Raw genomic sequence first — 9,201 nt, 5'->3', positions numbered from 1 at the left:
CCAAGTTTATGTAATATTCTAAATCCTTTGTTTTCATTTCAACAAAGTTCACAGCATTGTCACCAGAAACAGATTCCATCTCAAGAAATCACTTCCTTGCTAATCTATAAAAAGCAACTCCTCATTCCTTAGTTTTATCATGAGACTGTAGCAATTTAGACACATCTGCAGGCGCCGCTTCTCTTAATAATAATTATCTTGCTATTTCCACCACATCTGCAGTTATTTCCTCCACTGAAGTCTTGAACCCCTCAAAGTCATTCATGAGAGATGGAATTGACTTTTTCCAAACTCCTGTTAATGTTAATATTTTGACCTCTTTCCATGAATCACAAATATTCTTAATGATTCCTAGAATGATGAATAATTTCCAGAACATCTTCAATTTACTTTGCCCAGGTCCATGAAAAATGACTGACTGTGGTAGTTGTAGCCTTATAAAAGGCTATTATTTTTTAAATAATAAGACTTGAAAGCTGAAATTACTTCTTGATCCATAGGCTACAGAAAGGATATTGTGTTAGCAAGCATGAAAACAATACTATCATCCTTGCACATCTCCATCAGAGTTGTTGGGTGAACAGGTACATTCTCACAGAGCAGTTAATATTTTGAAAGAAATCTTTTTTTTTTTTCCTCTGAGTAGTAGATCTTGACAGTAGGTTTATAATATTTAGTAAACCATGCCTTAAGACATATGCTGTCATCCAGGCTTTATTGTTCCATTTATAGAGCATAGGCATGATTGATTTAGCATAATCTTGAAGAGCCCTAGGATTTTTGCAATGGTTAATGAGCATTGGCTTCAACTCCAAGTCAACAGTTGAGTTAATCTCTAATGAGAGAGTCAGCCTATTCTTTGTAGCTTTAAAGCCAACCTTTGACTTCTCCCTTTTAGTTAGGAAAGTTTGGATGACATCTTCTTACAATAGAAAGCTGTTTCTTCTACATCAAAAAACTGTTTAGTGTAATTACCTTCCTCAATGATCTATCCTAGATATTCTGGATAATTTGCTGCAGCTTCTACATCAACACTTGCTGCTTCACCTTGCACTTTTATGTCACAGAGAAGACTTATTTCCTTAAACATTATGAACCAACCTCCACTAGCTCCCAACTTTTGTCCTGAAGCTTCTTCACCTCTCTTAGCCTTCATAGAGTCGAAGAGAGTTAGGACCTTGGTATGGATTAGGCTTTTACTCAAAGGAATATTGTGGTTGGTTTGATCTTCTAACATAATCACTAAAACTGTTGATATCAGTAATAAAGCTGCTTCATTTTATCATTCATGTGTGTGCTGGAGTAGCATTTTTAATTTCTTTCAAAATTATTTTTTCTTTGCATTCACAAATTGGTGAACTGTTAAGAGGCCTAGCCTTTGACCTACTTTGGTTTTTGATATGCCTTCCTCACTGAGCTTAATCATTTTTACCTTTTGATTTAAAAAGGGAGATATGTGACTCTTTCTTTCATTTGAACATTTAGAGGCCATTGGAGGGTTATGAATTAGCCTGATTTCAATATTGCCATGTATCAGGAAACAAGGAAGCCCTAGGAAATGGAGAGAGATAGGGGAACGACCACTCAGTGTAGCAGTCAGAACACACAAAACATTTATCGATTAAGTTTGGTGATGTACGAGCATGGTTCATGGCACCCCAAAGCAATTACAATAGTAACATCAAATATCATTGATATGGTAAGGATATTTGTTCCCTCCAAATCCCATGTTGAAATATGATCCCCACTATTGGGGGTGGGGCCTAGTGAGATGTGTTTTAGTCGTGGGAGCAAATCCCTCATGAATGGCTTGGTGTCCTCTCTACAGTAATGAGTTTACATGAGATTTATTTGTTAAAAAGAGTCTGTCTCTCTCCACTCTCTATCATGCTTCTTCTCTCACCACATGACATGACTGCTCCCTCCGTGCCTTCTACCATGAGTGCAAGCTTCCCGAGGGCCTCACCAGAAGCACATGCTGGTGCCATGCTTTTTGTGCAGCTTGCAGAACTGTGAGCCAAATAAACATATTTTCTTTATAAATTACTGTATTAGTCTATTCTCATGCTGCTATGAAGAAATACCTGAGACTGGGTAATTTATAAAGGAAAGAGGCTTAATTGACTCACAGTTCTGCAGGGCTGGGAAAGACTCAGGAACCTGACAATCATGGCAGAAATAGAAGCAAACACACCCTTCTTCACATGGTGGCAGCAAGAAGTGCCAAGTAAACAGGAAAAAAAGCCCCCTATAAAACCATCAGATCTCGTGAGAAATCACTCACTATCATGAGAACAGGATGGAAGTAACTGCCCCCATGATTCAATTACTTCCCACCAGGTCCCTCCTACAATACGTGGGGATTATGGGAACTACACTTCAAGATGAGATTTTAGTGGGAACACAGTCAAACCATATTACCCAGCCTCAGATGTTCCTTCATAATGCAAAATGAATTTATATAATTACTTATCCCAGATAATCAAAATAGGTATGTCAATAATGAGCTATCTAAAATATGGTGAGAATTACCAAAATGTGACAGAGGCACAAAGTGAGAACATGCTGTTGGAAAAGTGGCACCTGTAGACTTACTAGATGCAAGGTTGCCACAAACTTTTGATTGTAAAACATGCAGTATCTCTAAAGTACAAAAAAAGAAATAGCAATAAAGGAAATACGCCTGAATCTCTTCAACATTATAGTTATGACATCCCTTTTGTATGGTGACCAGATTTAACTCATTAACTAAAACCTCACATGGCAGCTGTTAAAGCAACAGAGAAAGTAACTGCTGCCAATTGTAGTCAACTCTAGAAAAACATTTTTGTGAAGGTCATAAATATGCTTCACATTCTATTTCAATAACTTATATTTATATTGTTATTGTATTTGAATTATAATTCATTTGCATGTCCTCTACTGTCAAAATGAATTTCAGATTTTAGATAGGAAAAAAAGAAATTACTTGCTGTGAAAAAAATAAATGTTTAGTATTTAATTGGATATATAATGATAATATCTGTAAAACTAATAGCAAAATTCAAATATGCTTTTATTGAAAAGTTCTTTAGCACTTGCTCTTATCATGTCTCATTTTCTCTGATGTACTAGACCTAAATTGCCACTTATAATGTGTGATGAACATACAGAAACTTACATGTTGCCTTTTGTTTTATCTAGAAGCAAGTAGATTGTACAAATAGGCTTGATTGCTCTGTGATAGAAAATGTGACCATCTGTAACAATTCATATTGTGAACTTATTACATAGATAATTATTATGATTAGTGTTACAATTCAGCAATCAGAATTCTGTACAGGATCCAAAGGAACACAGCAGGATAATACTCTATCTAAATGGGCTCAGAAAAAATGCAATTTATTTGACACACTCCACAAGAGAGACAGAATCAATTGGACATATAACGTAATCATTTTTCTCTCCCTTAGCAGCTTGTCACAGGAGCCAGCATCATGCATGGAAGGGAGTTTGCCATACAAAACCATGGTATTGCATCTGCATGAGAATAGATCAACCCTTGGGTACATTCAAAATATTACTGGAGTTCTCTTTATTATTTATACAGGACAGATTTTCCTAAAGACACTCTCCTTTTCTACCACACAGGACACATATTTCACCTACAAGTGCTATCTTTATGTCACTCGCTTAGAAAATTAAACCTTGTCATCTCTCTAACTCTACTTGGTTTCAAGTGCAGCAATAACATTTAGATTAAACTATATATTTTGCAAGAAAAATCCATCCTCCCTCCTTATATTCTTTGTGGCTGGCCTGTGAAGTATTCTTTGAAAACCAGTGAATCATAGTCTGAGAATTATAAGTTTATTTAAAAATTTTTAACACTGACTGGTCTTCTGAGCTTGAAAGACATGATAGCTTTTTACTACCAGCTGATAAAATATGTAATTGTTCAATTTCTAAAAAGCTGTTCCATTGTCTCTAGTTACTCCACATCTGCTACATTAAATAAGATATGACAGAAGGGAACTTGGTGGGAGGTAGAAAGGAGGAAGGCAAAGGAGTCCTAAAGACATGCAGGTGGAAAGTTATTATCCCAAACATCTGGACCTGTTTACTAGGCAGTCGCTACCCTGGGATAGATACATGCTCTATTTACAAAGTCCCTTGGTAGAATACAATTTTTTTCAAAAAGGAATGTCTTATTGCATAAAATACCCAGATATAAAATATTAACTTTCAGAAATAATCAAATATGTAATCGTTAAGATGGAGCATCATTTGTTTCCACTTAATGGAAAATTAAAAGGATATGTAAGTGTTCAGTACAAGTTTTTAAAGAGATATTAATTTCAATATTTATTTTTTATTTCTAAGCTCTGTATTCATAAACAAATGACATTAAAATAAACAGAACTTCATTATATACCATTCTCTTCAAGACATTTTATACATATTTATTGTCTATTTTGTGCCACATACTCCAGACACCATTTTATTAAAATTATTTATGTACTTAAGGAGTGAGTGATTATATATCATCACAGTTCTTGGCTTTCCTTTTTTCTTTATAGAGCATATTAATTTTGAATGCACGTGGCACACTTTGTATAGGTATAAAAAGAACCGACAAATGCAAAGCATGACTGCTTCCATAGCCATTTGCTTTCTCCATTTGGAGGATACTAAATATAAATGTGTCTTTTGTTTTCAGAAATATTCTATCTATTCACATTTTCTTTGGTTTTTATTTTTATAAAAATCATACTACTGTTGTTGAAAATAGTATAAATCTTGCATCAAAGCAATTTTCTTGCTTTTCCATATTCCAGATTGTCAGTCTCCATAGTTAACCAAATTCAACATTTCTACCTCTTCCTTCTTTTACTTACTTCTGTATTTTCTAAATCACACGTGTATTCTTTCTTTAAGTATTTAGTCCTACATAATATCTATGGGCCTCCTAAAGTGGAAAATAGAAGAGAAAAATTGGCCTTTTGTGTCCTGCCCTCTTCGTGGCAAAGCATATATACATAAACACATGCATAAGTTTATGCATATGCACACACACCCACACACATACACACACACACACATTCATACATGCTTTCTTCCAATAGAATTATGTAAGGGTTTGATTAAGTTAATAGCTAATATTTGCATTATGTGACCCTGTAAATATTATTTGTAGCTAAGCTAAGTAAAATATTCTATATAGCATCACTACATTATCATTACAGTTTATATTTTGCTCAACGCCTTATTGCCCTGGAGGTAATTTTTTCATTTGCTTCCTTTCCAGCATGGCCATCGGTAGTTTATTCTCAATCTCTAAATACTTTTTCAATGAATTGAAACACATTCACATAACTCTTCAGTTTAACCTTTTCTTTGAGACATCTCTCCTGAAGTCTTCTGTACTCCAGTTTCAATCTGAACTCTGTGCTTTCCAGAATCATTGCTGACTGGTCAACCTGGGACTTTCTTCCCTTGACCATCAAATCGGGAATTCCTTTCACTCTTCTTCTGTAGGAAGGCCTTCTTTTCAGGGTCCTCATTCTTTCTCTTTCTTGTTTTTCTCATGCTACTAAACAGAGCACATACTCCAATAGCTTCCTGAGAATGTGCATGTACATCAAAACCTTGAGGACATGAAAATCTTTTTCTTCAACCTTCACAATTCTTTCATAGTCTGGTTAAATATATACCATCTTGCCTTAGAATTTTTAAGATACTATTTCACATTCTTCTAGCTTCTAGTAAGAAGTCTGAGGACATTTTGTAGTATGATTTTTTGTAGGTGACATGTTTTCTTTATTTTCTCTTTAATAATTTAGGAACTTTATACCTATTGTTAATTTTTAAGATGACTGTTTTTGGAGGTGTTTTTAAAAACCATTGCTCATAATAATGTTCATATCCTTCTGAAAACTGTTATTCAGTTATGAAACATTTGCTTAAATTTAAAATGTAAATTTATTTCCTTTATTGTTTATTTTTCTGGAATTCACATTATTAGATGTTGGTACTACTGGATGGATAGTTTTAATTTGGGTATATTTTTTCTAGTGTTTCCTTGTCTTTTGCTGCTTTAGTTTCCTGAAAAATTTCCTCAATTTTTATCTTTATACACATACACAAAGATATTCTTTCTATATAGCATTCTCTATAAATTTTGTTTCCTCTGAATTCATTTATTTTTTTCTTTGTTAAGACTTCTTTTATGTAAACGCTTTCATCAAATGTCTGATGATACTTGTTCATTTGTATATATGTAAGAAGGAGGATATAAAAGAAATTTTCAACTATCCTTAATTACAAATTCTGAAATTAAATGAAACGAACATATTTTGGACTACCTAATCCACATTTTGCCTTTTGTAAGCTTTCATAGTAAATATATAACTCAATGTATTTTCTGACATGAAGAGATAACCCTAGTGGAGAAAAAAGAAGCATGCATGATTAAACACCACATAAGATGAGATGAAATAAATAAAATTTTCGTTTTGTTTTGTTTTTGTTTCTTATCAGTTGGGGGCGATTAGGTGTTAATCTGGAGCACAAGTTTTCCTCTTGCCTCTGAATATAAAAAAATAGAAATCTAAAGGGACTATTTTTATATTAAGATTTATACATAAGATAACCCTTCTTTACATGAGACTAATAGAACAATGCACAATTAGAATGGTTTCTGTGATTGACTTTCTATTATTCTTGTTACGCTAAATGACTTATCTCTGCCAATATGGCAATCTTATTCCCCTTGGCAGTGACTTGTTTAGCAGTGAGCATACAAATGAACAAAAGTCCTGTGTGAAGTTTCAATTCTTAGATAACATGGGATGAGATACTCTCTTTATCTGGATATTTTCATATTTTGATATTTTATCTGAATCTGCAGTCTTCCTGCATCCATAAGCACAAAGCCAAATCAAATGGTAGAGAAGATAGGTGAAAAAAAAATCATATTTTTGAGTACATCATTGGACCAATGTGTCAAGAGCCCCGGATTAATTGTATATTACTATTGTTTTAGATAATAAATATTCTTTTATTGAATCAATCTGGGTCATGCATTCAGCTACAGACATTTCAGCTAACACAATAAATTGCTTTGTATTTAATATAAAGAATATATTCTCAAAGGACAACTTACTATAAGATAAAAAAGGAAGAAATTAAAATACTTGTACTAATAAGTAGAAATCTCATGCTTGCTTTCAAAGTAAATAACAAAGGTCTATTTACACTTTGTGGTACAATAAAACTAATTCAGTTAATTGAAGAGGTGGCTATGAGAGCGTTTCAGGTTACAACAGTGTTTCAGATTGTACATAAATTGGAAAATAAAAACTGACTGAGTTTTCTTTCAAAAAGTTTTTGAAATGCATCCTGTATATAAAATTTTAGAGGAAAGATTTTTGCATTGTAGGATTATTATAAAAGTAGTATATTATGTTAATGTTTTAAAAATAAAGCCATTTATTTTGTCTTATTTAGTACCATATAACTATCTTTAAGATCCCTATTGAAACATGGATTATTTTTGTCAATTTTTAAAGTGATAGCATTACTGAGATTTTAAATTAACACAAACGTAAAAATTAAAATTAATTTTCTTTTAAAATTTTCAAATAATGCTAATGAATATTACTATATGTAATCTCAAAAACAATTCTACAATGAAATAAGAACATATTATTATGATTGATATTATATAGATCAAAAAAATGCAGGAAGAAATTAAAATACTTCTACTAATAAGAAGAAATCCTTTGTCTCAAGCCAGGTTTTCTGGTGATGATCTATTTCAAACTTGATAAGCTTATTCTATGATGGCCTCAGCACATTACAATTATCATGACTAAAATACTCTTTTCAAAATAAATCTTCATATTAAAGACAATATTCTGCCCTCTGTTTGCTTCCCCATTCTTTCAGGTTTAGATTAATTTTGAGAGAGAATCCAAAGATGGATTAGATAGTAATCCAGAAAAAACTATTTAGAATGGCACAGGTTTTGATTACGGTAAATAGATTATCTTAAACAAAAACTCTATATTATTCTTAGTAATAAAATCACAGAGATTAGCATAGTAGAAATACTGATTCTGTATCCAGGAACCTGTCATCTTGAGGGATTTAACCATGATAAAATGTAATGCCAACCAATTTGGAGTTTTACTTAATATCTTCTTCCTATCAAGTGGAAAATACAGTTTTGTGGGGGAAATGACACTAAGTATGTCTTTCTATAACGCAATATACACTCTATCTGTAACGCTTTTATTTGAACCGCAGGATATTGCCAATATATAATCATCTAGGGCCTACAAATGGCAATTCCATCTGATTCAATCTGGTATTTTTTGACATTTATTTGTACTAAAAAAATCTGAGAAAAAGACAGAATAAGATCAAATTATCAGCTTAATTTACATGCATTACACTTTTAAATGTAATTCTTATGTACACAAGAACTAATTTTAATTTGAAATATTTAGTTTATATATGTCTCACTAAAGGAAGACTCATGCTGTAGAATCATAACCATAAGTTTAAAAAGCCTACTTACGTAAATTTTCTTTTGTGTGGATGACAAGGTCACTATTAGAATGTCACATCAAAAAAGAATTCTGCAAAATTTAATATGTAACAGTAATATGACAATGTAAGAATGCAAATATTTACTTTATGCTATAATATCATCAAATCCACAAATAACATCTTTTTAAAGAATTAAATGACTCATAGTGAAAAGAATCTAAGACAATGACAAAAATAAATTCAGAAAACAAACTTTCAATTATGGTCTAGATATTAAATTTTTTCTAATATTGAAGGCAAAACCTTTTCCTACTGTTCAATGCATTCCTAATCTTCTCCCAGTGCCTGTGCTTTCTATTTGATAGGCACTTTTATAGTGTCCTTATGTTACGTTTTATATCAAAATATGATTATTCTCTTAATGACTCATGGTTAAAAGCCTACATAACCAATAAAGATTTTAACAGTATATTTGAAATTGCACAAATTATAAACTTACACACTTTTACTTTACTATAATAATGACATCTATTTTATAGCCCTTTATGTTTTACAAGGATTTTGATTTATATTGTAGTATCTCATTTAGTGTTTTTGGTTTGTGTTTTTTTGTTGTTTGTTTTTTTGTGAGACTGGGTCTCACACTGGTGCCCAGGTTGGAATGCA

Source organism: Colobus angolensis, unplaced genomic scaffold (assembly GCF_000951035.1).
Source record: "Colobus angolensis palliatus isolate OR3802 unplaced genomic scaffold, Cang.pa_1.0 Scaffold145, whole genome shotgun sequence".
Taxonomy (NCBI): Eukaryota; Metazoa; Chordata; class Mammalia; order Primates; family Cercopithecidae; genus Colobus; species Colobus angolensis.
Note: the sequence above shows the minus strand (reverse complement) of the source record.